Raw genomic sequence first — 23,242 nt, 5'->3', positions numbered from 1 at the left:
AACTTGTCCATATTGTCGCGTCTTGTGGTCTCAACAATATCACAGTTTTTAGAAGAGAGATTCAAGTCTTTGTTTTATATCTCTAGTCTATACATTTCCATTGGGCTCCAGACTCGTATGACAAACTCTCTACTTGATATCACTCCACGGACATCACACAATGCATCATACTCACAGATGGACTTATTCCAACATTGCCTAGACTGACATCTTTATTACCTCCCTACCTTTCACCCAATCACCAAGCCAAACTTTATATAAATAAAAAATAAAATTTGTACATCTCAAATCTGTCCACTTCTGTCCACCCCCACTGCAAATCTAACTGGTCTTCTCACATATATCCTGGAACTTATTCAATCCTTCTTCTATACTAAAACCCTAAAACCAAAGTGATCTTTGCAAAACCTAAATTTGATCATGTCATGCCCCACACTCTTACACAGCCTATTGTAAACTTGTTAATGGATTTCCTTTTTTTTTTTTTTTTCCGGCAGCACCACGTGCCACTTGGGATCTTAGTTCCCTGACCAGGGATTGAACCCGTGCCCCCTGCATTGAAAGCACAGGGTCTTAACCACTGGACAACCAGGGGGGTCCAATAGCTTCCCTTTTTTTCTTTTTTTAATGTGTTATTATGGTAAAAATAGATATAACATAAAATTTGCCATTTTAACTATCTTAAGTGTACAATTCTGTGAAATTAAGTACATTCATAGTGTGCAGCCATCACCACTATCTGCTTCTAAAACTTTTTCATCTTCACAAACAGAAACTCTGTAACCATTAAGCAATAACTTCTCACTTCCCCTCATCACAGTGTCTACTAACATATAATCTACCTTCTTTCTCTATAAATTTATCTATTCTAGATGTTTCATACAAATGGAATCATACAATTTTTGTCCTTTTGTATCTGGCTTTTTTCATAATATTTCCAAGATTTATCCATGTTGTATATATCAGAATTTCATTCCTTTTCATGACTGAATAATATTCCATTTTAAGAATATACCACAAATTATTGATTCATTCACCTCTTGAAGGATGCTTTGTTCGTTTCCACATTTTGACTTGTGAATAATGCTGCAGTGAACATTCACATATAACTGAGTCCCTGTTTTCAATTCTTTTGCCTCCTCTTTTATTTAATATTAAAAAAATAAATATCTTAACTTGGCCTATAAGGCTCTATGTGATCTGGTCCCTCTGTTCTCATCTCCAGCACCTTCTGCTCTCCTAGCTCTAACTTTTCTTTGGAGTCCTCACACCTGTGTGGCTCCTTATTTTATCAGTTGAAGAACAATTGAATTACTTGTACTTTTCGGCCATTGTAACACTGTTGTGAACATTTAGGCACAAGTTTTTGTGAGGACATGTATTTTCATTTTGTGGGGGTTTATGCCTAGAAATCGAATGTCTGGGTCATAGGGTAACTCAACGTTTAACTTCTTTAGGAATCCATGTTCTTTTTTTTTTAATTGAACTGTACTTGATGTACAATTATTATATAAGTTGCAGGTGTACAATATAGTGAGTCACAATTTTTAAAAGTTATACTCCATTTACAGTTATTATAAAATACTGTCTATATTCCCCATGTCATATAATATATTCTTATAGCCTGTTTTATACATAATAGCTTGTACCTCTTAATTCCCTATCCCTATATTACCCCTCCCCTCTTCCCTCTCCCCACTGGTAACCACTAGTTTGTTCTCTATATCTGTGAGTTTGCTTCTTTTTTGTTGTATTTGCTAGTTTGTTTTATTTTTTTAGATTCCACATGTAAGTGATATCATACAGTATTTGTCTTTCTCTGTCTGACTTATTTCACTTAGCATAATGCCCTCCAAGTCCATCCAAGTTGCTGCAAATGGCAAAATTTCATTCTTTTTTTTTATGGCTGAGTAGTATTCCATTGTATGTATATGTGTGTGTGATATATATCACATCTTCTTTATCCACTCATCTGTTGATGGACACTTAGGTTGCTTCCATATCTTGGCAATTGTAAATAAAGCTGCTATGGGGGCTTCCCTGGTGGCGCAGTGGTTGAGAGTCCGCCTGCTGATGCAGGGGACACGGGTTCGTGCCCTGGTCCGGGAAGATCCCACATGCTGCGGAGCGGCTGGGCCCGTGAGCCATGGCCACTGAGCCTGCATGTCTGGAGCCTGTGCTCCGCAACGGGAGAGGCCACAACAGTGAGAGGCACGTGTACCACAAAAAAAAAAAAAAAAAAAAAAGCTGCTATGAGCATTGAGGTTCATGTACCTTTTTGAATTAATGTTTTTATTTCTTGCAAGTATATACCCAGAGTGGAATTGCTGAGTAGTGTGGCAGTTCTATTTTTAGCTTTTTGAGAAACCTCCATTCTGATTTCCACAGTGGCTTTACCAATTTACATTCCCACCAATAGTATACAAGGGTTTCCTTTTCTCCACATCATCGCCAACATTTGTTATTTGTGTTCTTTTAGATGATAGCCATTCTGACAGGTGTGAGGTGATATCTCATGGTAGTTTTGATTTGCATTTCTCTGATGATTAGCGATGTTGAGCATCATTTCATATGCCTGTTGGCCATCTGCATTTCCTCTTTGGAAAAAATGTCTGTTCAGTTCTTTTTTTTTTTTTTAATAAATTTATTTATTTATTTATTTTTTGGCTGTGTTGGGTCTTTGTTGCTGCACATGGGCTTTCTCTAGTTGCAGTGAGTTGGGGCTACTCTTCGTTGCGGTGCACAGGCTTCTCATTGGGGTGGCTTCTCATTGTACAGCACGGGCTCTAGGCGTGCGGGCTTCAGTAGTTGTGGCACACGGGCTCAGTAGTTGTGGCTCGCGTGCTCTAGAGCATAGGCTTAGTAGTTGCGGTGCACAGGCTTAGTTGCTCCACGGCATGTGGGATCTTCCCAGACCAGGGCTCGAACCTGTGTTGCCTGCATTGGCAGTTGGATTCTTAACCACTGCACCACCAGGGAAGCCCTATTCAGTTCTTTTGCCCATTTTGTAATCAGGTTGTTTTTTTTTTTGTTTTTTTTTGTTTTTTTTCGTTTTGTTTTGCGGTACGCGGGCCTCTCACTGTTGTGGCCTCTCCCGTTGCGGAGCACAGGCTCCGGACGCGCAGGCTCAGCGGCCGTGGCTCACGGGCCTACCCGCTCCGCAGCATGTGGGATCTTTCCGGACCGGGGCACGAACCTGTGTCCCCTGCATCGGCAGGTGGACTCTCAACCACTGCGCCACCAGGGAAGCCCAGGTTGTTTGTTTTTTGATGTTGAGTTGTATGAGCTGTTTATATATGTTGGATATTAACCCCTTATTGGTCCTATCATTTGCAAATATTTTCTCCCATTCAGTAGGTTGTCTTTTCATTTTGTTGATGGTTTCCTTTGCTGTGCAAATGCTTTTAAGTTTAATTAGGTCCTATTCATGTATTTTTTGCTTTAATTTCCTTTGCTTTAGGAGACAGATCCAAAAAAATATTGCTTCAATTTATGCCAAAGAGTATCCTGCCTATGTTTTCCTCTAGGAGTTTTATAATTTCTGGTCTTACATTTAGATCTTTAATCCATTTTGAGTTTATTTTTGTGAATGTTAGATATTAAAGAATGTTGTAATTTCATTCTTTTACATGTAGCTGTCTAGTTTCCCCAGCACTATTTATTGAGGAAACTGTCTTTTCTCCATTGTATATTCCTGCCTCCTTTGTTGTAGATTAATTTACCATAAGTATGTGGGTTTATTTCTGGGATCTCTATTCTGTTCCATTGATGTATATGTCAGTATTCATTCTTCCAATCCAAGAGCATGGGATATCTTTCCATTTCTTTGAATCATCTTTAATTTCCTATTTCTCAGCATATAGGTCTGTCACCTCTCTGGTCAGGTTTATTTGTAAGTAGGTTGTTTTTTTTTTTTTTTTTGATGTGATTTTTAAAAGGGATTACTTTTTTTTTTTACTTTCCATCTCTAATATTTCATTGTTAGTGTAAAGAAATGCAACAGATTTCTGTTTGTTAATCTTGTATCCTGTTACCTTGCTGAATTTGTTTATCAGTTCTAGTAGTTTTTATGTGGAGTCTTGTTAGGGTTTTCTATATATAGTATCATGTCCTTGGCGTGTAATGACAATTTTACTTATTCCCTTCCAATTTGGATACCTTTTATTTCTTTTTCTTGTCTGATGCTGTACCTAGGACTTTCAATACTATGTTGAATAGAAGTGGTGAGAATGAACATCTTTGTCTTGTTTCAGATTTTAGTGGGAAGGCTTTCTGCTTTTTTACCATTGAGTATTTTGTTGGCTGTGGGTTTGTCATAAATAGCTTTCATTATGCTGAGATATGTTCCCTCTATACCTCCTTGGTGAGAGTTTTTATCATGAATGGATGTTGAATTTTATCAAAAACTTTTTCTGTACTTATTGAGATGATCATGTGGTTTTTGTCTTTTCTTTTGTTGATGTGGTGTATCATATTGATTGATTTGTGTATGTTGAACCATCCTTGTGACCCATGGATGAATCCAACCTGCTCATGGTGTATGATCCTTTTTATGTGTTGTTGGATTCAGTTTGCTAATATTTAATTGAGAATGTTGAGGATTTATGTTCATCAGTGTTATTGGCCTGTAATTTTCTTTTTTTGTGTGAGATCTTTGTCTGGTTTTGGTATCAGGGTGATGCTGGTCTCATAGAATGAGTTTGGAAGTGTTCCTTCCTCTGTAATTTTTTGGAATAGTTTCAGAAGGATAGGTGTTAACTCTTCTCTAAATGTTTGGTAGAAATCATCTGTGAAGCCTTCTGGTTCTGGACTTTTGTTTGTTGGGAGTTTTAAAATTACTGATTCAATTTCATTACTAGTAATTGGTCTGTTCATATTTTCTATTTCTTCCTGGTTCCTTGGGAGATTTTACCTTTCTATGAATTTTTCCATTTCTTCTAGGTTGTCCATTTTATTGGTATATAGTTGTTCATAGTAGTCTCTTATGATCCTCTGTATTTCTGTGGTGTTGGTTGTAACTTCTTTTTCATTTCTGAATTTAATGATTTGGGCCCTCTTCCTTTTGTTCTTGATCAGTCTGGCTAAAGGTTTATCAATTTTGTTTCTCTTCAAATAACCAGCTCTTAGTTTCACTGATTGTTTCTTTTTGTCTTTATTTCAATTATTTCTGCTCTGATCTTTATGATTTCTTTCCTTCTAAACTTTGGGGCTTGTTTGTTCTTTTATCTTTAGTTCCTTTAGGTGTAAGGTAGGTTGCTTATTTGAGATTTTTCTTGTTTCCTGAGGTAAGCTTATATTGCTATAAACTTCCGTCTTAGAACTGCTTTCGCTGCATCCCATAGGTTTTGTATCATTGTATTTTCGTTTTCATTTGTCTCTAGCTATTTTTTATGTCCTCTGATTTCTTCAGTGATCCACTGGTTGTTTAGGAGCATATTGTTTAGCCTCCATGTGTTTATGGGGTTTTTTTGTTTTGTTTTTATTTTTTGTAGTTGATTTCTAGTCTCATAGAATTGTGGTAGGAAAAGATGCTTGATATTTCAATTTTCTTAAATTTACTGAGGGTTGTTTTGTGACCCAGTATGTGATTTATCCTGGAGAATATTTCCTGTACACTTGAAAAGAATGTGTATTCTGCTGCTTTTGGATGGAATACTCAAGTAAGTTCATCTGGCCTAATGTCATTGAGTAATGAAGGCCAGTGTTTCCTTATTGATTTTCTGTCTAGATGATCTGTCCATTGATGTAAGAGGGGTGCAAAATCCCCTATTATTATGTTATTGTCGATTTCTCCTTTTATGCTCATTAATATTTGCCTTATGTATTGAGGTGCTTCTATGGTGGGTACATAAATATTTACAATTGTTATATCTTCTTCTTGGATTGATCCCTTGATCATTATGTAGTATCTTTCTTTGTCTCTTGTAACAGTCTTTATTTTAAAGTCTATTTTGTTTGATATGAATATTGCTACTCTGGTGGCTTTCTTTTGAGTTCCATTTGCATGGAATACCTTTTTTCATCCCCTCACTTTTAATCTATATGTGTCTCTAGATCTGAAGTGAGTCTCTGGTAGGCAGCATATATATGGGTCTTGTTTTGGTATCCATTCAACCACTCTATGTCTTTTGGTTGGACCATTTAGTCCATTTGCATGTAAGGTAATTATCAATGTGTATATTCTTATTGACATTTTCTTAATTGTTTTGGATTTGTTTTTATAGATTTTTTCCCCCTTTCTTCTTTTTTATTTTCTTCTCTTGTGATTTGATGACTATCTTTAGTGTTATGTTTGGATTCCTTTTTCTTTTTTGTGTGTATATCTATTAATAGGTTTTTGGTTTGCAGTTTCCAGGTGTTTTAATTTCAAATTCATTTTAGATACCCTGCATTTGTACTCTCCTTCCCTCAAGAGTGCTGTTTTTGATACCATATTTTACGTCTAATTGTTCTGTGTATCCCTTAGCTGCTTATCGTGACTATAGATGATTTTACTACTTTTGTCTTTTAACCTCCATACTAGCTTTGTGTGGGGATGATTTCCTGCCTTTACTGTATGTTTGCCTTTATTGGTGAGCTTTTTCATTTTGTAATTTTCTTGTTTCTAGTTGTGGCCTTTTCTTTTTTGCCTATAGAAGCTCCTGTAACATTTGTTGTAAAGCTGGTTTGGTGGTGCTAAACTCTTTCAGCTTTTGCTTGTCTGAAAAGTGTTTGATCTCTCCATGTAATCTGAACAAGTGCTTTGCTGGGTAGAGTATTCTTGGTTGTTGGTTTTTCCTTTTCATATTTTTAAACATATTGTGCTACTTCCATCTGGCCTGCAGAGTTTCTGCTGAAAAATCAGCTGATAGCCTTATGGGAATTCCCTTGTATGTTATTTGTTGCTTTTCGCTTGCTGTTTTTAATATTCTCTCTTTATCTTTAATTTTTGTCATTTTAATTACTATGTGTCTTGGTGTGTTCTTCTTTGGGTTAGTCCTGTATGGAACTCTCTGTGCTTTCTGAACTTGGGTGACTGTTTCCTTTCCCAGATAAGTGAAATTTTCGGCTATTATGTTTTCAAATATGTTCTCAGCCCCTTTCTCTCTCTCTTTTCCTTCTGAAACCTCTATAATGAGACTATTAGTGTGCTTGCTGTTGTCCCAGAGCTCTCTTAAACTGTCCTCATTTCTTTTCATTCTTTTTTCTTTTTCTGTTCAGCAGCAGTGATTTCCACTACTCTGTCTTCCAGCTCACTGATCCATTCCTCTGTAACATTTAGTGTACTATTGATTCTTTTAGTGTATTTTTCACTTCAGTTATTGTATCTTCATCTCTGTTTGGTTGCTCTTTATATTTTCTAACTCTTTGTTAAAAACTTTCTAACTTCTCACTCTGTATATCCATTCTTCTCCCAAGTTCTTTGATCATCACTCTGAACTCTTTCTTGGATAGATTGCCTCTCTCCATTTCACTTAGCTTTTCTGGTGTTTTATCTTGTTCCTTCATCTGGAATATGTTCCTCTGCTGTCTCACTTGCTACTTGTATTTTTATGTATGTTGTAGGTTAGTTACATTTCTTGACCTTTGAGAAATGACTTTCTGTAGATGTCCCTTGCATCCCAGCATCACACTCCCCTCTCATCACCCAAGCTATATGCTCTGTGAGTTCCTCATAAGAGGGCTGTGTGGGTCCTTCTGTTGTGGCAAGTTGTCTGTGTGGGTGGTCTGTAGGCTTTTTTGTCCTCTAGCCCTTTTGGTTGCCAGGCCCTGCCTTGTGCACATGCTGTTGGTTGCTGGTTGGTGGGGCCAGGTCACAAGGTGGCTGACTGCAGACTCCCAGGCAGCTCCAGAGCTAGTGCTGGCTCACTGGTGGGTGGAATCAGGGTCCAGATGACTCCAGGGCTGTTTTCCACCCACCAGTGGTTGAAACCAGTTTCTGGAGTTAGTGCTGGATGACTTGCAGGCAGAGCCAGGTCCTGGAACCTGGCTGCAGGGCCCATGGATCCCAGGACTGGTGTCAGATCACTGGTAGGGTGGGAGGCTTGTTCCTGACACAGTTGGGTATGGGATCTGGGGTTTCCAGAAACTTGTGTTGGCTTCCTAGTAGGCAAACTAGGAGCCCAGCTGGTCCCAGTGTAGGGTCTGGCCTGCTGGGGGCAGGCTGGTTCTGCAGGTGGTGGGATTGTGGTTTTCTTGCATCTGATGTCTGCCCCCTGGTGGATGAGGCAGGTCTGGAGGCTAGTGCAGGCTTCCTGGAGAGCAGTGCTGGTGCCTGTCCCCTGGTGGGTGGAGCTGGGTGTTGGTCCTCTGGTGGGCAGGGCCAAGTCTAGAGGCATGTCTAGAGGTGGCTGTGGGCTCAGGAAGTCTTAGGTGGCCTGTCTGATTATGGGTAGGGCTGTGTCCCTGCCCAGTTAGTTGTTTGGCTTGAGGCATCCCAGCACTGGCAACTACAGGCTATTGGGTGGGGCCAGGTCTTATCACTAATGAGCTAGAGGGAGGATACCCTGATGGCACCCACCCAAATCAGTATTCCCATGGTATAACGTTCCTAAATATGGCTGCCGCCCATGTCTGTGTCCCCAAGATGACCCACAGCCACTCTTGCCTCTCCAGGAAACTTTCCAAGACCAGCATGGAGATCTGTCCCAGGCTCCTATCAAATTATTGCTTTTGCCCTGGGTCCCAGTGTGCATGAGATTTTATGTGCATCTTTTAAGAGTAAAGTTTGTATTTACCCCAGTCCTTTGGGACTTCCAAATTTAAGGCTTGCTATCCTTCAAAGCCAAATGCTCCAGTGGCTCGTCTTCCCAGTGCATGACCCCTGGGCTGGGAAGCCTGATGTGGGTCTCAGAACTCTCCCTCCTGTGGGAGAACCTTTACAATACAATTTTTCTCCAGTTTGTGGGTTGCCCCCCTGGGGATGTGGGACTTGATTATATCGAGGGTTTGCCCCTCCTACCCATCTTGTTGTGGTTCCTTCTTTATGTCTTTAGTTTGGGAAGATCTCTTCTGGTAGATCCTGGTCCTGTTCGTTAATAGTTGTTCTGCAGATAGTTGTGATTTTGGTGTGCTCATGAGAGGAAATGACCTAGGGCTCTTCCTACTCTGGCATCTTGGCCAGGCTCCTGCGTATTCTTTCTTAATCATTGCCCCTCTGGCACCTGGCACAGAGTATTTCATGCAGCAGGTCTGATGTCACAACTGTATCTAAAGAAATATTTTTGGGTTATTATTGCCTCTTATAATTCAGAAACTGTGTTTTTCTTCTTTTGATGTTCTATTTTGTAATTAGGTAACCTTGGACAGGTTACTTAATCTCTCTGTCTCTCAGATAATGATATTTACTTGATGAGGCTATGGTAAAAATTAAATGAATTAACATGGATAAAAGGTTTATGGAGGGACCTGGCACATAGCAAATGTTCAATAAATATAAACTTTTATTAAGATTGTTTTTTCCTTGCTCTAGAAGGATTCCTCTGCAGGTGCCTAGCTCTTCAGAGGTGCACATCACTTTTGACTCACATGCTTCTGGAAATGATTCACACAATTGTGATTGTTTTTCTATAGTTTATCTTGTTGGTGGCCAGTCTCGCTTCTGACCTCCCTCCTTTTTAGCATAAAATTCTTCTTTCTTCTGATTTTAATTTTTGAAATAGATTTTTCCTGGTGTTATAGCCCTCGTTTATTAAGACATGACCTTCTAGAGGAAATTTCTCCTTTCTTAATGCTAGTTTATCTTTTTTACACTTGAATACCCAACAACTCAGGAGATGGTTTCCAGAGACAACCCTGAGTACTGAATTGTATATTTGGAGGCAGGATAGATAGCACAATCAAAAAACTGCTGTCTCACAATTAAATAAGTATCCAAAAGTCAGAATATGTTCCTCCTTCATCCAGCCTCTGTTACCTTTCTCTTGGCCATCTAGGACATGTGGGATAAAGACTGAATAGGCTTGGATGAAGAGCCATTATTATGCCAATTATGGTATTCGCTAAACATTTTCAGATATGAGTTCTCTCTCTCTGTCATTTATTTACCACAGTATGCAATCATTTATATTCATTTCCTTATACTACTTAAACTTTCTTTTTTCTTCCATCAGTCCCATCACAGTTCCTCACAAACATCCCCATATTCAGTTCTCCTGGTATAGAGGTAATGTCTGTGTATAGAGGTAATGTCTGTGTCTTTGCTTAGTCTATCTCCCCCCCACGCCCCCACGCTGGTTCATATTTCTCTTCGTTTTTTCTTTTATTCAACAAATAAATATTGTGTTCTTATTATGTGTCATGCACTATTTTAGGACAAAGTCCCTACCATCATGGAGTTTACTTACTAGGTGTGAAGAGTTAGACAATAAGTACATAAATAAAAGTATAGATGTTATGCCAAATGGAAAGAAGTACTATGGAAAAAAAATAAAGCAGGCTAGGAGTATTGGGAGTTCTGGTAAATGTTATTTAACATAAAGTGTCTGTGAAGGACTCATGCATAAGGTGACATTTGAGCAGAGTCCTGGAGGAAGTGAGGGAGGCAGCCATATGGCTACCTGATGGAATTGAGATTCAGGCAGGCTGAGTTAGGAGGATAGCTAGCATGTTTGAAGAATAGCAAGGAGATTAATGTGGCTGGGACATATTAGCAGCAGGAGGGTGATGAGAAAGGAGGTCAGAGAACTGGAAGAGCAGATCACACAGGATCTGGAAGAAACTGTAAAGTTTAGATTTTACTCTGAGGGGAAGGAAAGCCAAAGGCAGATTTTGAAGAGTATTGAGATAATTGGACTTAATTTTTTCCCCAAGATTCTTTGCTTCATTGCTTAAAGAGCATCTACAAATATGTAAGAAAACAGTGACCAACAAACTAGCAGAAAAATGGGTAAAGGATGAAGACAGGTACATGAAAAAGAGTAAACACAAATGACTTTAAAAAATAATATTTTTACTTCACCTAATATATCCAAAATATTATTATTTCAACAGGTAATCAATATAAAAATTTAATGAGATATTTAACTTTTTTTGGTGTTAAGTGTTTGGAATTCAGAATGCATTTTACACTTATAGCATTTCTTTTTGTTTCTTTGTTTTGTTTTTATTTTTATTGGGCTATAGGGGATGGGTTGGGAAATATCTCTGCAAGTTATGCCTCACTAGGGAAATGTCCATTCTAATTTTCCTGGGATAGCTTTCAGAGCTTTTTCTTTTTCTTAGAGCCACTGCTCTTGCTGGTAACAACCTCTTCAGGTTCACTGCTGAGTGGCTCCTCCTTGAAAGAGAATTTCCTCTTTTTCTTAGAGACACGCTTGTTTCCTGACTCTTCAGGGTCACTAACTGGTCCTTCTTTGGGGAAAGACTTCTTCCTCTTGGGAAGAGTTCCACTGCCAGCTGTCTCTCCAAATCACTAGTAACCAGCTCCTCCTTGGAAAAAGATTTCTTTTTCTTGGATTTGGAGAAGGAGACAGATGGGTCTTCCATTCCAGTCTCCTGGGTACATCATGTTTCAGTTTGTATTAGCCACATTGTAGGTGCTCAGTAGTCACATGTGTGTAGTAGCTACCACATTTATTAATCAACACCAGTCTAGACTATAAGTCTCATGAAGGCAGGAACCTTGTCTATTTTGTTCACTTCTTTGCACAGAGCCTGGCACATATTATGTATTCAAGATATATTTGTTGAGCAGACTAATAAAGTGCCAATATGAAATTAAAGGTAATTTATAAAATGTATATTCTTTTCATATATAGTGTATTTCTAAAAGATTCCTATGACTTTTTAGATTTTTCTAAAAAAGATCATGCTATGCTAAAACTCTTCAAAAGAAAATTTTTGGAGATTTGGTACTTATTGGTCTGCTTTCAATCTGAAGAAATTGCAATCACTATGCTCTGTGTGTGAGATCTCACTTCTACAAGCCTACATTCACTTTCTAAAAAAAAATGTGGTAAGAGCACCTGACACGAGATCTACTCTCTTAAGTTTTTAAATGCACAATACAACAGAGTTACTCTAGGGACAATGTCGTACAGCATATCTCTAGAACTTATTCATCTTGCATAACTGAGATTTTATGCCCACTGATCAGCAACTCTCCATTTCCTCCTTCTTCTCAGCCCCTGGTGAACACCATTCTACCTTCTGATTCTATGAGATTCACTATTTTAGATACCTCATATAAGTAGAATCATGCAGTATTAGTCCTTCTGTGACTACTTAATTTATTTAGCATAATATCCTGCAATTTGTCCATGTTGTCACATATTGCCCAATTTCCTTATTTTTTTAAGTATGAATTATATGCTGTTGAATGTGTATACCACATTTTCTTATCCATTCATCCATCCATGGGCATTTAGGTTGTTACCACATCTTAGCTTTGATGAGTAGTGCTGCAGTGAACATTGGAATGCTAATGTCTCTTTGAGATCCTGACTTCAATTCTCTTGGATAAATACCCAGAGAGGGATTGCTGAATCATACAGTAGTTCTATTTTTACTTTCTTGAGGAATCTCCATACTGTTTTCTATAGTGACTGCACTATTTTACATCCCCACCAACAGTGTATGAGGGTACAAATTTCTCCACATTCTCACCAACACTTGTTGTCTTTTGGTTTTTTTGATAATAGCCATCCTAACAGGTATGAGGTGATATCTCATTCCAGTTTTGATTTGCATTTCCCTGATGACTAGTGATGTTGAGTGTCTTTTCATATATCTATAAATTATTTGTATGTTTTCTTCAGATAAATGTCTCTTGAAGTCTTTAGTCCATTTAAAAATTCTGTTATTAATTTTTTGCTATTGTTTTAGAAATTCCTTACATATTTTGGAAACTAACCCCATATCTGATATATGGTTTGCAAATATTTTATCCCATTCTGTAGGTTGCTTTTCACTTTGTTGATTATTCCCTATACTTTTCAAAGCTTTGTAGTTTGATGTATCCATTTTTGTTTTCATTATACATGTGTTTGGTGTCATGAAATCATTGCCAAGACCAATGTCATGAAGATTTGTCCCTATATTTTATTCTTGAACTTTACAACTTCAGGTACTACATTCAAGTCTTTAATCTATTTTGTGTTGATTTTTTTGTATGGTGTAAGATAAAAGTGCAATTTCATTTTTTTGCATGTGGATATCCAACTTTCCCACACAAAATTTTTTTTTTTGCAGTTTCTTTTATTTATTTATTTAAAAAATAAATTTATTTATTTATTTATTTATTGTTGGCTGGGTTGGGTCTTCGTTTCTGTGCAAGGGCTTTCTCTACTTGCAGGGAGTGGGGGCCACTCTTCATTGCGGTGCATGGGCCTCTCACTCTCGCGGCCTCTCTTGTTGCGGAGCACAGGCTCCAGACGCGCAGGCTCAGTAGTTGTGGCTCATGGGCCTAGTTGCTCCGCGGCATGTGGGATCTTCCCAGACGAGGGCTCGAACCTGTGTCCCCCGCATTGGCAGGCAGATTCTCAACAACTGCGCCACCAGGGAAGCCCGCCTATTATTTTATTTTTATTTATTTATTTACATCTTTATTGGAGTATAATTGCTTAACAATGGTGTGTTAGTTTCTGCTTTATAACAAAGTGAATCAGTTATACATATACATATGTTCCCATATCTCTTCCCTCTTGCATCTCCCTCCCTCCCACCCTCCCTATCCCACCCCTCTAGGTGGTCACAAAGCACCAAGTTGATCTCCCTGTGCTATGCAGCTGCTTCCCACTAGCTATCTATTTTACATTTGGTAGTGTATATATGTCCATGCCACTCTCTTGCTTTGTCACAGCTTACCCTTCCCCCTCCCCATATCCTCAAGTCCATTTTCTAGTAGGTCTGTGTCTTTATTCCTGTCTTACATCTAGGTTCTTCATGACATTTTTTCCCCTTAGATTCCATATATATGTGTTAGCATATGGTATTTGTCTTTCTCTTTCTGACTTACTTCACTCTGTATGACACACTCTAGGTCCATCCACCTCATTACATATAGGTCAATTTCGTTTCTTTTTATGGCTGAGTAATATTCCATTGTATATATGTGCCACATCTTCTTTATCCATTCATCCGATGATGGACACTTAGGTTGTTTCCATCTCCTGGCTATTGTAAATAGAGCTGCAATGAACATTTTGGTACATGATTCTTTTTGAATTATGGTTTTCTCAGGGTATATGCCCAGTAGTGGGATTGCTGGGTCATATGGTAGTTCTTTTTTTTTACATCTTACTTGGAGTATAATTGCTTTACAATGGTGTGTTAGTTTCTGCTTTATATCAAAGTGAATCAGTTATACATATACATATGTTCCCATATGTCGTCTTCTTGTGTCTCCCTCCCTTCTACCCTCCTTATCCCACCCCTCCAGGTGGTCACAAAGCACCGAGCTGATCTCCCTGTGCTATGCGGCTGCTTCCCACTAGCTGTCTACCTTATGTTTGGTAGTGTATATATGTCCATGCCACTCTCTTGCTTTGTCACAGCTTACCCTTCCCCCTCCCCATATCCTCAAGTCCATTCTCTAGTAGGTCTGTGTCATTATTCCTGTCTTACCCCTAGGTTCTTCATGACATTTTTTTTTTCTTAGATTCCATATATATGTGTTAGCATACGGTATTTGTCTTTCTCTTTCAAACTTACTTCACTCTGTATGACAGACTCTAGGTCTATCCACCTCATTAAAAATAGCTCAATTTCGTTTCTTTTTATGGCTGAGTAATATTCCATTGTATATATGTGCCACATCTTCTTTATCCATTCATCCGATGATGGACACTTAGGTTGTTTCCATCTCCTGGCTATTGTAAATAGAGCTGCAATGAATATTTTGGTACATGACTCTTTGAATTGTGGTTTTCTCAGGGTATATGCCCAGTAGTGGGATTGCTGGGTCATATGGTAGTTCTATTTGTAGTTTTTTAAGGAACCTCCATACTGTTCTCCATAGTGGCTGTACCAATTCACATTCCCACCAGCAGTGCAAGAGTGTTACCTTTTCTTCACACCCTCTCCAGCATTTATTGTTTCTAGATTTTTTGATGATGGCCATTCTGACTGGTGTGAGATGATATCTCATTGTAGTTTTTATTTGCATTTCTCTAATGATTAATGATGTTAAGCATTCTTCTGTGTGTTTGTTGGCGGACTGTATATCTTCTTTGGAGAAATGTCTATTTAGGTCTTCTGCCCATTTTTGGATTGGGTTGTTTTTTTTTTTGTTATTGAGCTGCATGAGCTGCTTATAAATTTTGGAGATTAATCCTTTGCCAGTTGCTTCATGTGCAAATATTTTCTCCCATTCTGAGGGTTGTCTTTTGGTCTTGATTATGGTTTCCTTTGCTGTGCAAAAGCTTTGAAGTTTCATTAGGTCCCATTTGTTTATTTTTGATTGTATTTCCATTTCTCTAGCAGGTGGGTCAAAAAGGATCTTGCTGTGATTTACGTCATAGGGTGTTCTGCCTATGTTTTCCTCTAAGAGTTTGATAGTTTCTGGCCTTATATTTAGGTCTTTAATCCATTTTGAGCTTATTTTTGTGTATGGTGTTAGGGAGTGATCTAATCTCATGCTTTTACATGTACCTGTCCAGTTTTCCCAGCACCACTTATTGAAGAGACTGTCCTTTCTCCACTGTACATTCCTGCCTCCTTTTTCAAAGATAACATGACCATATATGTGTGGGTTTATCTCTGGGCTTTCTATCCTGTTCCATTGATCTATATTTCTGTTTTTGTGCCAGTACCATACTGTCTTGATTACTGTAGCTTTGTAGTATTGTCTGAATTCAGGGAGCCTGATTCCTCCAGCTCCGTTTTTCATTCTCAAGATTGCTTTGGCTCTTCAGGGTCTTTTGTGTTTCCATACAAATTGTGAAATTTTTTGTTCTAGTTCTGTGAAAAACGGCAGTGGTAGTTTGATAGGGATTGCATTGAATCTGTAGATTGCTTTGAATCTGTAGATTGCTTTTGAGTCATTTTCACAATGTTGATTCTTCCAATCCAAGAACATGGTATATCTCTCCATCTATTTGCATCATCTTTAATTTCTTTCATCATCAGTGTCTTATAATTTTCTGCATACAGGTCTTTTGTCTCCTTAGGTAGGTTTATTCCTAGATATTTTATTCTTTTTGTTGCAATTGTAAATGGGAGTGTTTTCTTGATTTCACTTTCAGATTTTTCATCATTAGTGTGTAGGAATGCCACAGATTTCTGTGCATTAATTTTGTATCCTGAAACTTTACCATATTCTTTGATTAGCTCTAGTAGTTTTCTGGTAGCATCTTTAGGATTCTCTATGTAGAGTATCATGTCATCTGCAAACAGTGACAGCTTTACTTCTACTTCTCCGAATTGGATTCCTTTTAGTTCCTTTTCTTCTCTGATTGCTGTGGCTAAAACTTCCAAAACTATGTTGAATAAGAGTGGTGAGAGTGGGAAACCTTGTCTTGTTCCTGATCTTAGTGGAAATGGTTTCAGTTTTTCACCATTGAGGACGATGTTGGCTGTGGGTTTGTCATATATGGCCTTTATTTTGTTGAGGTAAGTTCCCTCTATGCCTACTTTCTGGAGGGTTTTTATCATAAATGGGTGTTGAATTTTGTAGAAAGCTTTCTCTGTATCTATTCAGATGATCATATGGTTTTTCTCCTTTAATTTGTTAATATAGTGTATCACGTTGATTGATTTGTGTATATTGAAGAATCCTTGCATTCCTGGAATAAACCCCACTTGATCATGGTGTATGATCCTTTTAATGTGCTGTTGGATTCTGTTTGCTAGTATTTTGTTGAGGATTTTTGCAGCTATGTTCATCAGTGATATTGGCCTGTAGTTTTCTTTCTTTGAGACATCCTTGTCTGGTTTTGGCATCAAGGTGATGGTGGCCTCATAGAATGAGTTTGGGAGTGTTCCTCCTTCTGCTATATTTTGGAAGATTTTGAGAAGATTAGGTGTTAGCTCTTCTCTAAATGTTTGATAGAATTCACCTGTGAAGCCATCTGGTCCTGGGCTTTTGTTTGTTGGAAGATTTTTAATCACAGTTTCAATTTCAGTGCTTGTGATTGGTCTGTTCATATTTTCTATTTCTTCCTGATTCAGTCTTGGCAGATTGTGCATTTCTAAGAATTGTCCATGTCTTCCAGGTTGTCCATTTTATTGGCATAGAGTTGCTTGTAGTAATCTCTCATGATCTTTTGTATTTCTGCAGTGTCAGTTTTTACTTCTCCTTTTTCATTTCTAATTCTATTGATTTGAGTCTTCTCCCTTTTTTTCCTTGATGAGTCTGGCTAATGGTTTATCAATTTTGTTTATCTTCTCAAAGAACCAGCTTTTAGTTTTATTGATCTTTGCTATTGTTTCCTTCATTTCTTTTTCATTTATTTCTGATGTGATTTTTATGATTTCTTTCATCTGCTAACTTTGGGGTTTTTTTGTTCTTCTTTCTCTAACTGCTTTAGGTGCAAGGTTAGGTTGTTTATTTGAGATGTTTCCTGTTTCTTAAGGTAGGATTTTATTGCTATTAACTTCCCTCTTAGAAGTGCTTCTGCTGTATCCCATAGGTTTTGTGTCATCGTGTCTTCATTGTCATTTGTTTCTAGGTATGTTTTTATTTCCTCTTTGTTTTCTTCAGTGATAACTTCGTTATTAAGTAGTGTATTGTTTAACCTCCATGTGTTTGTATTTTTTACAGATCTTTTCCTGTAATTGTTATGTAGTCTCATAGTGTTGTGGTCAGAAAAGAAACTTGATACAATTTCAATTTTCTTTAAATTTACGAAGGCTAGGTTTGTGACCCAAGATATGATCTATCCTGCAGAATGTTCCATGAGCACTTTAGAAAAATATGTATTCTGTCCTTTTTGGATGGAATGTCCTATAAATATCAATTAAGTCCATCTTGTTCAATGTATCATTTAAAGCTTGTGTTTCGTTATTTATTTTCATTTTGGATGATATGTCCATTGGTGAAAGTGGGGTGTTAAAGTCCCCTACTATGAATGTGTTACTGTCGATTTCCCCTTTTATGGCTGTTAGTATTTGCCTTATGTATTGAGGTGCTCCTATGTTGGGTGCATAAATATTTACAATTGTTATATCTTCTTCTTGGATCGATCCCCTGATCATTATGTAGTGTCCTTCTTTGTCTCTCCTAATAGTCTTTATTTTAAAGTCTGTTTTGCCTGATATGAGAATTGCTACTCCAGCTTTCTTTTGGTTTCCATTTGCATGGAATATCTTTTTCCATCCCCTCACTTTCTGTCTGTATGTGTCTGTAGGTCTGAAGTGGGTCTCTTGTAGACAGCATATATATGGGTCTTGTTTTTGTATCCATTCATCCAGTCTGTGTCTTTTGGTGGGAGCATTTAGTCCGTTTACATTTAAGGTAATTATCGATATGTATGTTCCTATTCCCATTTTCTTAATTGTTTTGGGTTCGTTATTGGAGGTCTTTTCCTTCTCTTGTGTTTCTTGCCTAGAGAAGTTCCTGTAGCATTTGTTGTAAAGCTGGTTTGGTGGTGCTGAACTCTCTCAGCTTTTGCTTGTCTGTAAAAATTTTAATTTCTCCATCAAATCTGAATGAGATCCTTGCTGGGTAGAGTAATCTTGGTTGCAGGTTTTTCTCTTTCATCACTTTAAATATGTCCTGCCATTCCCTTCTGGCTTGCAGAGTTTCTGCTGAAAGATCAGCTGTTAACCTTATGGGGATTCCCTTTTGTGTTATTTGTTGTTTTTCCCTTGCTGCTTTTAATATGCTTTCTTTGTATTTAATTTTTGACTGTTTGATTAATATGTGTCTTGGCATATTTCTCCTTGGATGTATCCTGTATGGGACTCTCTGTGCTTCCTGGACTTGATTAACTATTTCCTTTCCCATATTAGGGAAGTTTTCAACTATAATCTCTTCAAATATTTTCTCAGTCCCTTTCTTTTTCTATTCTTGTTCTGGGACCCCTGTAATTTGAATGTTGGCGCATTTCATGTTGTCCCAGAGGTCTCTGAGACTATCCTCAGTTCTTATCATTCTTTTTTCTTTATTCTGCTCTGCAGTAGTTATTTCCACTATTTTATCTTCCATGTCACTTATCCTTTCTTCTGCCTCAGTTATTCTGCTATTGATCCCATCTAGAGTATTTTAAATTTCATTTATTGTGTTGTTCATCATTGCTTGTTTCATCTTTAGTTTTTCTAGGTCCTTGTTAACTGATTCTTGTATTTTGTCTATTCTATTTCCAAGATTTTTGGATCATCTTTCCTATCATTATTCTGAATTCTTTTTCAGGTAGACTGCCTATTTCCTCTTCATTTGTTAGGTCTGGTGGGTTTTTACCTTGTTCCTTCATCTGATATGTGTTTTTCTGTCTTCTCATTTTCCTTATCTTACTGTGTTTGGGGTCTCCTTTTTGCAGGCTGCAAGTTCGTAGCTCCCGTTGCTTTTGATGTCTGTCTCCAGTGGCTAAGGTTGGTTCAGTGGGTTGTGTAGGCTTCCTGGTGGAGGGGACTAGTGCTTGTGTTCTGGTGGATTAGGCTGGATCTTGTCTTTCTGGTGGGCACGTCCACATCTGGTGGTGTGTTTTGGGGTGTCTGTGGACGTATTATGATTTTAGGCAGCCTCTCTGCTAATGCGTGTGGTTGTGTTCCTGTCTTGCTAGTTGTTTGGCATAGGGTGTCTAGCACTGTAGCTTGCTGTTCATTGAGTGAAGCTGGGTGCTGGTGTTGAGATGCAGATCTCTGGGAGATTTTTGCTGTTTGATATTATGTGGAGCTGGGAGGTCTCTTGTGGACCAGTGTCCTGAAGTTGGCTTTCCCACCTCAGAGGCACAGGACTGACTCCTGGCTGCAGCACCAAGAGCCTTTCATCCACATGGCTCAGAATAAAAGGGAAAATTAGTAGAAAGAAAGAAAGAAAGAAAGGAAGGAAGGAAGGAAGGAAGAAGGGAGGGAGGGAGGTGGGAGGGAAGGAAGGAAAGAAAGAAAGAAGATAAAATAATGTTAGAAAATAAAATAGAGTTATTAAAATAAAAAGTAATTTTTAAGAAAAGAATTACAAAAAAAACGGACAGATAGAACTCTAGAACAAATGGTGGAAGCAAAGCTATACAGACAAGATCTCACACAGAAGCATACACATACACACTCAGAAAAAGAAGAAAAGGGGAAAAAATCATAAATCTTGCTCTCAAAGTCCACCTCCTCAATTTGGGACGATTCATTGTCTATTCATGGCTTCCACAGATGCAGGGTACATCAAGTTGATTGTGGAGCTTTAATCCGCTGCTTCTGAGGCTGCTGGGAGGGACTCCCTTTTCTCTTCTTTGTTCTCACAGCTCGCAGGGGCTCAGCTTTGGATTTGGCCCCGCCTCTGCGTGTAGGTCGCCAGAGGGCGTCTGTTCTTCCCTCAGGCAGGATGGGGTTAAAGGAGCAGCTGCTTCGGGGACTCTGGCTCACTCAGGCCGGGGGGAGGGAGGGGCACGGAGTGCGGGGCGAACCTGCAGGGGCAGAGGCCGGTGTGACATTACACCAGCTTGAGGCGCGCTGTGCGTTCCCCCGGGGAAGTTGTCCTTGGGTCCCGGGACCCTGGCAGTGGCGGGCTGCACAGGCTCCCCGGAAGGAGGGTGTGGAGAGTGACCTGTGATCGCACACAGGCTTCTTGGTGGAGGCAGAAGCAGCCTTAGCATCTCATGCCCGTCTCTGGGGTTCGCGATGTTAGCCACGGCTTGCGCCTGTCTCTGGAGCTCCTTTAAGCAGCACTATTAATCCCGTCTCCTGGCGCACTAGGAAACAAAGAGGGAAGAAAAAGTCTCTTGCCTTTTTGGCAGCTCCAGACTTTTTCCCGGACTCCCTCCCGGCTAGCTGTGGTGCACTAACCCCTTCAGGCTGTGTTCACGCTGCCAACCCCAGTCCTGTCCCTGGGATCCGACCTCCGAAGCCGGAGCCTCAACTCCCAGCCCCGCCCACCCCGGCCGGTGAGCAGACAAGCCTCTCCGGCTGGTGAGTGCCGGTCAGCACCGATCCTCTGTGCGGGAGTCTCTCTGCTTTGCCCTCCGCACCCCTGTTGCTGTGCTCTCCTCCGTGGCTCTGAAGCTTCCCACCTCCACCACCCACAGTCTCCGCCTGCGAAGGGGCTTCCTAGTGTGTGGAAACCTTTCGTCCTTCACAGCTCCCTCCCACTGGTGCAGGTCCGGTCCCTATTCTTTTGTCTCTGTTTATTCTTTTTTCTTTTTCCCTACCCAGGTACGTGGGGAGTTTCTTGCCTTTTGGGAGGTCTGAGGTCTTCTGCCAGTGTCCAGTAGGTGTTCTGTAGGAGTTGTTCCACGTGTAGATGTATTTATGTTTTAATTTTTAATTTTTATTAACTTTTTTTGGCCATACCACACGGCTTGCAGGATCTTAGTTCCCCAACCAGGGATTGAACCTGGGCCCTGAGCAATGAACATATGGAGTCCTAACCACTTGACTGCCAGGGAATTTCCCTCCACACCAGTTGTTGAAGAGACTACCCTTTCTCCATTGTGTATTATTGGAAACCCTGTTGAAGATAAATTGACCATATATGCATGGGTTGATTTTGGGCTCTCTAGTCAATATGTCTTTCTTTACACCAGTACCATACTGTTTTAATTACAGCAACTTTGTAATATTTTTTTAAATTGGAAAGTATGATGTCTTTAGCTTTGTTCTTTCTCAAGATTGATTTCAGAAACAAGATAAGTTCCTAGAAACATACAACTTACTAAGACTGAATTATGATGTAATAGCAAATCTGAACTGATCAATAATGAGTAAGGAGATTAAGTCAGTAATTGGAAATATCCCAACAAAGAAAGCCCAGGACCAGGTGGCTTTACTGGTGAATTCTGCCCAATATTTAAATAACAATTGGTGCCAAACCTTTTCAAATTCTTCCTAAAAATTGAAGAAGAGAGAACAGTGAAACTCATCTTAGGAAGTCAGCATTACCTTGATACCAAAACCAGATAAATATACATGAGAAAAGAAAACTACAGGCCAATATCCCTGATTAATATATAGATGAAAAAATCCTCAAGAAAATACTATCAAAACCATCCAATGCAGCATCACCCTGAAAAATTCCAGATCACATTAAAAGGATCATGCACCATGACCAACTGGGATTTACCCCTGGGATGCAAGGATGGTTCAACATGTGCAAATCAATTAATGTAATACACCACATTAACAGAATAAAGGATGAAAATTACAAAATTGTTCCAACAGATGAAGAAAAAGCATTTGACAAAATTCAACACCTTTTCATGATTAAAAAAATTGTCTATTTTTTTCTAAAATTTTAATTCAAAAAGATAGATGCACCCTAATGTACATAACAGCACTATTTACAATAGCAAAGACATGAAAGCAACCTAAGTGTCCATTGACAGAGGAATGGATAAAGAAGATGTGATATATGTATACGATGGAATATTACTCGGCCATAAAAAGAATGAAGTAATGTCATTTGCAGCAACATGGATGGACCTAGAGATTCTCATACTAAGCGAAGTAAGGCAAACAAAGAAACATAAATATCATATGATATAACTTATATGTGGAATCTAAAAAAATGATACAAATGAACTTATTTACAAGAAGCCATAGACTCACAGACATAGAAAACAAACTTATGGTTACCAAAGGGGAAAGTGGGGGGAGAGGGATAAATTAGGAGTTTGGGATTAACAGATATACACTACTACATATAAAATAGATAAACAACAAGGACCTACTGTATAGCACAGGGAACTATATTCAATATCTTGCAATAACCTAAAATGGAAAAGAATCTGAAAAGGAATATATATATATATCTGAATCACTTTGCTGTCCACCTGAAACTAACACAGCATTACAACATTGTAAATCAAGCATACCTCAATTAAAAAATAATTCTCAACAAACTAGGAACAGAAGGAAAGTATAATAAAGGCCATTATGAACAGCCCAAAGCTAACATCGTATTCAACAGTGAAAAACTGAAAGCTTTTTCACTAAGATCTGGAATAAGGTAAGCATGCTCACTCTTACAACTTCTTTCAGCACAGTACTTGAATTCCTAGCCAGAAATTAGGCAAGACAAAGAAATAAAGGCATCTAAATCAGAAAGAAATAAGTAAAATTATCCCCGTTTGCAGAAGCATGATCTTATATATAGAAAATCCTAAATACTCCACAAAAAACTGTTAGAAGTAATAAACAGATTCAGTAAAGTTAGAGTATACAAAATCAACATACA

The sequence above is a fragment of the Monodon monoceros genome, unplaced genomic scaffold, assembly GCF_005190385.1.
Source record: "Monodon monoceros isolate NGI ecotype Baffin Bay Population unplaced genomic scaffold, NGI_Narwhal_1 Super_Scaffold_11, whole genome shotgun sequence".
Classification (NCBI taxonomy): domain Eukaryota; kingdom Metazoa; phylum Chordata; class Mammalia; order Artiodactyla; family Monodontidae; genus Monodon; species Monodon monoceros.
Note: the sequence above shows the minus strand (reverse complement) of the source record.